Genomic DNA, 7,796 nt, shown 5'->3' with positions numbered 1-7,796 from the left:
AATGGATAAACTATATTCCTTGCTGTACAATAGTGAAAAATTCATATTAACAATGGTAGTAATAAAAATATTGATGAATATTAACAGGAATGATGATCATCATGATACTAGTACTAGTGGTTATAATACTGATAATAATACTAACCCTATGGACTTGGGACATACAAGTTTTCCCTAAGTGTATAATAGGCATAAATATTTGGTGGTGTAGGGTTATTTCAAGTCCCAGAAAGCAAGGATGAACATCTAGAACGAGAAGAAAAACTATCTGGAGGTTGGCATGTACACACCTGGGGACTCCTGTGTTAACTTCTGGTGTTTCAGCCTAAGAGGGAATGTAAATATAACCCTGGTCCTGTAACACCATGCTGACCAACACCTACCAGCTTTCAGGAGATAAGATAGCTGGCTGATGGGACAGGGATCCAGAGAAGTTACGTGTCCAGACCAGTACATGTTGCCCAGTGGCAGAGTTCATGACAAGCAATAAACCCCAGGATAATGTCATTCCCAGCCACCTGACTGTCATCTGCTCTTTCATGGCCCCTCTCTACTGGTACCTCTAGGCACTGGCATGTCCTCCAGAGGCTGTAGGAGGGCATCATACTCAGTACTCACCCACCTGCAGGAGGCAAGAAAGATGGAAAGAGCTAAATACCATGGTTTCTGGATTCTTTTTGGTGGGCATGGCATATTTCGCATTTGCTTTACTAATGGTGGAACCCAGTCAATGGTTTGCAATACAGCTCTGGATGACTCTGGACACCTGTAGAGATTTTGACAATTTCCAGAAGGTCACAAGTTCTTGGAGGACTTTTTCATGAGTTCTTTGACTGAAAAGGTGGTTCAAAAAACTACTGTTCTGACTTAGAAAATGTTGCAGAGGCTGGGTGCGGTGGCTCATGCCTGTAATACCAGCACTTTGGGAGGCTGAGGCAGGCAGATCTCGAGGTCAGGAGTTTGAGACCAGCCAGAAACCCCATCTCTACTAAAAATACAAAAATTAGGGGGGCGTGGTGGCATGCACCTGTAACCCAGCTGCTCAGGAGGCTGAGGCGGGAGAATCGCTTGAACCTGGGAGTCGGAGGTTGCAATGAGCCAAGATTGTGCCACTGGACTCCAGCCTGGGCGACAGTGAGAGACTGTATCACAAAAAAAAAAAAAAAAAAAAAAAAAGAAGAAGAAGAAGAAGAAGAAAAAGAAAATGTTGCAGAGACTCTGGTGAACAGGTAGTCCCTCTCCTGCCACTCCAGGTAAAAGTTTCTTGGCCACAAACCTGATTTAGCAGTATCCCTTCATCTTAGGTGGGTAACAGAAAACTATTCATGACCTATCCAAGGATGGAGGGGGAATTTGACTTAGAAAACTTTTAGGTGGACTAGTTGGTGAAAGAAAGTGCATTCTAGGGCTCACAGGCCTACACATAGAGTTGCTAGCACATAAAGCATATGTATGAATTCTTTCTGAACCCATGGCAAGACCAGGGTGCACTTCATCCATCTCCTATGCTGATATGAATAGGTACTTGCCCAAAAAATAAAAGAATAACTCACGAAGCCCATTCTACAGGACACCAGGTGATACAGTAGGAGTCTTTGGGTTGCTGTGGTATGTATGTTTTAAGGTTGTCTTTTAATCATCTTCAGCAAATTCAACAGTCTTCAGAACATAAAAAAAAAATTATTCAACATTGCATAATAACTACCACAAATATATCCATGATAAAGAACTGTACCCACATAATAATAACATTAATAGCAATCATAATGGTGTGATATAAATGTCATTTTAATGAAGAGAATAATTAAAAAGCTGGTATTTAAGAGCATATTCCTGTAAGCCTGTGACATCGTTCCCATATGAGCCCTCATGCTGTTGATTACAGAGAGAGGCTTGGAGCTGCATCTTGGAATATCTTCTGTGATGGCAAAGAAGAGTGGCAGTAGGGAGAATAATTCTGAGCCACATGAGGACTTGGACAAAAGTGGAGATGCCTGTGCCGCGTGGAAATACATTACCAATGGACTATGGAAAAGGGTCTGGCCAGAGTCCGGCCTGACACAGGTCATACAAAAACTTTCAGTAGTTCACCCCAAGAAATGACTGGTCCAGGCTGTAGATGAGAAGCACTGGGCAGACAGATCCACACTCGCTTCCTGAGTCTCAGAAGTCTGGTGTGCATCGAACATTAAGCCCCCAAGCCTACTGAGACTTCACCTCCTGTCTGGTCTTCTACTATCTGATTCTTGAGCCCCATCACGTAAGTGCCATCTCCATACTGGAATTGCTGACAATGTCTGATGGAGGGTTTCACCCTGGGTAGTCAGTACCAGCAATGGATGAAATACCAGAAGGGAGGCTCCAGAGCTTCCATAGAAGACACATTCTAAAGTTGCTCGGGTGATGAAATGGTCATCTCATAGATTTTCAGCAGAACTGCAGCATTTTGTGAATACCTGAGTGAATGCAGAAAGTATCCAGACGCATGGGCATTCTAGGAAGCTCCCTGTGTAAATCAAATACAAGGAATATCTACTTCTGGGCTCAAAAGCTAACTTAGAAAATAAAAAAAGTGAGATGCTGGTAGAAGGCAAATAACTCCACTTCAGTTCCTGAGAGAAAAATGGTTCTGTAACCTCTGAGTTTATTTAGAAAAATTTGGAGCCTCAGAAAGACCAAGTATATCATTCCTGATGTTTCCAGGACAGATTGGACTGCTTAGGCCTCTGGGACTATTCTAAGTCCTCTCAGGTTTCCATGGGAAACCGTAACTCTACTCCTAGAGCTCACACCACCCCTGAGCAAACTCATTGTTTTCTAAATATTCCAAGAAAGTCCATCCAGGGTATGCCTGTATTGGTGAATTTCACCTTGGACTGGCAGGAGAACTCTGAGAATGATACATCCTGACTTCACTTGATAAAGGTAGGGGAGCCAAGAAGTCCAGATCTGGAGAGCACCTGAAACACCAGATGACAGAGGGACAGTAAGGAGGTGAAGTCAGCTATGGAGGTGGAGCTTCATGTTTAATGCATGTAGGATTCTGAGTTCCAGGACTGATGGGCTGGTGGGGATGAGATACATGTCTTCTTTGCAGGGAGCCAGGCCAAACCAGCCATCTGGTTGCACTACTGAAAGCTTTTGTGTGCCCAGTGGTAGGCAAGACACAAGCCAAACTCTCTTCACCTCTGGCTGGTAGTCCTTGACTAGAGAGGTTTGCACACAAGTGGTCCTATTAGCCCATGCTCTCCTGTGGCTTGCTTTCCTTTCACCTGTTTCTCATGTTTGCCATCATGGAACACATTTCATAGTGAAATTCTTTGACTCTGACTCCAAATTACACAAGGAGGACCCAATTTGTGAACTTTTCATATATTTAGGAGAATCTCCACATTGATTTTTGTATCCTTATGTTCATATTGTCACCAGTATTCAAATTCTTACTATTTAGGTCATTGCGTTCACTATCATAATTGTTAAATATTTTTCATTTATCATTTATTTTTATTGGTTAATTTTTGTGGCAGCTGTTATATAACAATCACTAGAGTTTCTCTATTCATGAAAGATGTCCATGTTAATGGAGGTAACTAGGAGTGTTACTTTACAGGTATGTAAACACAGATAATCTTGGCTGAACTGTGGCTATATTGTCTGGTGTCCCTTTGAAGGTGAAGCCTCTTGTGTTATTCTAAGTGACCTCTGGAGACAGAAACTGTCTCATAATTGCAGGGACGACTTGAGAAGGCATCCTGAGCCTATGCAGAAATGCAGAAGCACTTCCATGATCTAAGCAACCTATGTGAAGGCCTGAAAGCCAAAGCAAAGCTGTCCAACAAAACGTTTTCCTAGTAACACTGGAGGCCCATCAGTCACTCCTCCTGGTCTGGAAATGCCAGAAATGTCATCCGTGGTTCTTGTGAGGGTCCAGATCTTTTCAAAATCACCTCAGGAGCCACAGAACCACTCCATCCTACCTGAAATTGCAGAATGACTCTTCTTTTGACCAGAGTCTCAAAAATATATTCATTGATAGTTTTGGTTCCTGGGAGCCGCCATTGCTTGCAAAAGATGTGCCAGAGACTAGACATTTTCTGTTTCCTCACTTGTCCGGGGAAGACTGAAGTTTTTCTGGAACACAGAAATGGGAATCTGACCCTCTGAGCAGCCTCAGAATTTTCTAAGTCTTCCAAGCAGAGTGGAAGTTCTGGTGAGGACCCATTGTACCCCCGATGGTCTGGAATCACATAGGATGATGCGTTTAAACAACTCTAGGTGGAGATATATTTTCTGAGATATTCCAAGGAGGAGGGATACAACTGGACCAGATGTTAAAAGGGCAGCTGAGCATTAAGTGCCTATGTAGTGTTTGCAGCTTAATGTCCCATGCAGAAGGGGACTCTGGGCTCTTGTGTTAGAATTCAGTGTAATTCTGGGGTCCTGCTTTTCTTCCAGGAAATCCCACTTCCATCTGGATGTCTGGATGAACTACTGAAAGCCACTGAGTGTCCTGCAGCAGGTGAACTGTGGCCAGAACCCAAGGATGAAGGGGGCTCCTTCTGTCTGTGACTGAAGAGAAAGCCTGAGGTATAGCAGACCCAGGCCCCAGAAGGATGGAAAAAATGAGGTGGGGAGTGAGGGGACCTCAGAGGAAGACTGAGGTCTGCAGAATCCCAGGGTCAAGGAGACAGTGCGGTGTCCTGGTGGTGTCCTTGATGTTCCAAGAGGGGAGATAATCCATCTCCTGAGTAAAAACTCCATATGGGGTGAGGAGGGGAGAAGTAAACAGAGGGGAAGCAGGGAAGGCCAAGACAGTGACCAGCCTTAGAGCAATTTTAACCAGAAATGGACACAGACCCTGGACCCCATCGCGGGGTTGCAGGCCAAGGACCGTCTCTAGGAGATGCATGGCTCCCTTGTGGGGTTAGTGGGAGTAGGCATTGTGACGTCTGCAGGGGTGTGGAAGGCTGGGCGACGGGAGCAGCTTACTGGGCTGGACCAGAAATACTGAACTTCTTTTCCATCAGTGAAATCCACTTCCGGGTCAGAAAAAACTGCAAGTTCTGGAGGGGCAGGGCCTAGGAGGAGGTCAGGGCCTGAGCCTTCCTGGTTTGACCCCCCTACCCCCCATGTTTCTGGGTCTGTCCTCACTTCCACCCAGCGGATGTTGAGTATCCTCCTTTGAGTCCCCACGAGTGTGTTGTGTGCAGTGGGGCCAGGCTGCTTCATCCACTGCACGTTAAATGTTTCCAATACTTTCTGGCCAAAGTTTAGAGTTGCCAGACCACTGACTTTGAATGTTGACCTGGTTCCTTTTGAACAGAGTAAAATCTATTGAAGTTTAAGGTCACCTCTTTTCATGGATGGTGAAGAGGCAGGCTGTTCAGGCGCAACTGCCTCAGGTCTGGAGGGCGGCGGAGGTCACTGTGGGTGGTGGGTGAATCCGGAACCTCTGTGGTTCTAGACTTTCAAATATTTCAGTTTTTCTTTTGTAGTTTTTGTTTGTTGCTTGCTTTTTTCACAATGGGAACTGGAATGTAAGATGCAAAACTAGCCTGTGGGGGACATGTATTTTCACAACAGTAACCACAGAGTGTAGTTTCCATTTCTATTCCCTGTTCATGTGGGAGGCAGAGAAGGAAATCAAGTGCTCAGTTCTAGGGACATCACAGGACTAGGACATGTACAGTGAGGGTGGAAGGCAGAGGCATTGCTTTAGGAGAATAAAATTACTGCATGCACACACATATGTATGTATATGGATGTATGTACACAAATATGCATATTTATAGATTCTGTTCTCCCTCTCTATATATAATTTTCTTTATTTCACACTTGATATGATTTTTTTTATTATACTTTGTGTTCTAGGGCACATGTGCACAATGTGTAGGTTTGTTACATATGTATACATGTGCCATGTTGGTGTGCTGCACCCATTAGCTTGTCATTTACATTAGGTATACCTCCTAATGCTATACCTTCCCCCTCCCCCCACCCTACATCAGGCCCCAGTGTGTGATGTTCCCCTTACTGTGTCCAAGTGATCTCATTGTTCAGTTACCACCTATGAGTGAGAACATGCGGTGTTTGGTTTTTTGTTCTTGTGATAGTTTGCTGAGAATGATGGTTTCCAGCTACATCCATGTCCCTACAAAGGACTCAAACTCATCCTTTTTTATGGCTGCATAGTACTCCATGGTGTATATGTGCCACATTTTCTTAATCCAGTCTGTCATTATGGACATTTGGGTTGGTTCCAAGTCTTTGCTATTGTGAATAGTGCTGCAGTAAACATACATGAGCATGTGTCTTTATAGCAGCATGATTTATAATCCTTTGGGGATATACCCAGTAATAGGATGGCTGGGTCAAATGGTATTTCAAGTTCTACATCCTTGAGGAATCGCCACACTGTCTTCCACAGTGGTTGAATTAGTTTGCAGTCCCACCAACAGTGTAAAAGTGTTCCTATTTCTCCACATCCTCTCCAGCACCTGTTGTTTCCTGACTTTTTAATGATTGCCATTCTAACTGGTGTGAGGTGGTATCTTATTGTGGTTTTGATTTGCATTTCTCTGATGGCTAGTGATGATGAGCATTTTTTCATGTGTCTGTTGGCTGCATAAATGTCTTCTTTTGAGAAGTGTCCGTTCTTATCCTTTGCCCACTTTTGGATGGGGTTGTTTGTTTTTTTCTTGTAAATTTTGTTTGAGTTCTTTGTAGGTTCTGGATATTAGCCCTTTGTCAGACGAGTAGATTGCCACAATTTTCTCCCATTCTGTAGGTTGCCTGTTCACTCTGATGGTAGTTTCTTTTGCTGTGCAGAAGCTCTTTAGTTTAATTAGATCCCATTTGTCAATTTTGGCTTTTGTTGCCATTGCTTTTGGTGTTGTAGACATGAAGTCCTTGCCCATGCCTATGTCCTGAATGGTATTGCTTAGGTTTTCTTCTAGGGTTTTTATGGTTTTAGGTCTAACATTTAAGTCTCTAGTCCCTCTTGAATTAATTTTTGTGTAAGGAGTAAGGTAGGGATCCAGTTTCAGCTTTTTATTTATGGCTAGCCAGTTTTCCCAGCTGCATTTATTAAATAGGGAATACTTTCCCCATTTCTTATTTTTGTCAGGTTTGTCAAAGATCAGATGGTTTTAGAAGTGTCGTATTATTTCTGAGGGCTCTGTTCTGTTCCATTGGTCTATAGCTCTGTTTTCATAACAGTACCATGCTGTTTTGGTTACTGTAGCCTTGCTGTATAGTTTTAAGTCATGTAGTGTGATGCCCCCAGCTTCGTTCTTTTGACTTAGGATTGTCTTGACAATGCGGGCTCTTTTTTGGTTCCATATGAACTTTAAAGTAGTTTTTTTCCAATTCTGTAAAGGAAGTCATTGGTAGGTTAATGGGGATGGCATTGAATCTATAAATTACCTTGGGCAGTATGGCCATTTTCACAATATTGATTCTTCCTGTTCATGAGCATGGAATGTTCTTCCATTTATTTGTGTCCTCCTTTATTTCATTGAGCAGTGGTTTGTAGTTCTCCTTGAAGAGGTCCTTCACATCTGTTGTAAGTTGGATTCCTGGGTATTTTATTCTCTTTGAAGCAATTGTGAATGGGAGTTCATTCATGATTTGGCTCTCTGCTTGTCTGTTATTGGTGTATAAGAATGCTTGCGATTTTTGCACATTAATTTTGTATCCTGAGACTTTGCTAAAGTTGCTTATCAGTTTGAGGAGATTTTGGGCTGAGACGATGGGGTTTTCTAAATAGACAAGCATGTTATCTGCAAACAGGGACA

The 7,796-nt window shown here is 43.2% G+C and overlaps 1 long non-coding RNA gene across 6 annotated transcripts in view; it reads left to right on the top strand.

The window, feature by feature from the left end:
• Nucleotides 1–77: 77 nt before the first annotated feature.
• LOC140711162 (uncharacterized) overlaps nt 78–7,796 on the top strand; it is a 62,219-nt gene continuing 54,500 nt past the window's right edge. For 2 of the 6 annotated variants that reach the window (XR_012092307.1, XR_012092308.1), the window contains exon 1: nt 79–4,587. This is a non-coding gene — a long non-coding RNA (uncharacterized lncRNA). Of the gene's footprint in view, nt 4,588–7,796 lie in introns of all 6 variants that reach the window. The other 4 variants (XR_012092305.1, XR_012092306.1, XR_012092304.1 and 1 more) reach the window with 4 other exon arrangements.

Source organism: Chlorocebus sabaeus, unplaced genomic scaffold, assembly GCF_047675955.1.
Source record: "Chlorocebus sabaeus isolate Y175 unplaced genomic scaffold, mChlSab1.0.hap1 unalloc_scaffold_236, whole genome shotgun sequence".
In the NCBI taxonomy this organism is placed as follows: domain Eukaryota; kingdom Metazoa; phylum Chordata; class Mammalia; order Primates; family Cercopithecidae; genus Chlorocebus; species Chlorocebus sabaeus.
This window is presented reverse-complemented; position numbering and strand designations above follow the sequence as displayed.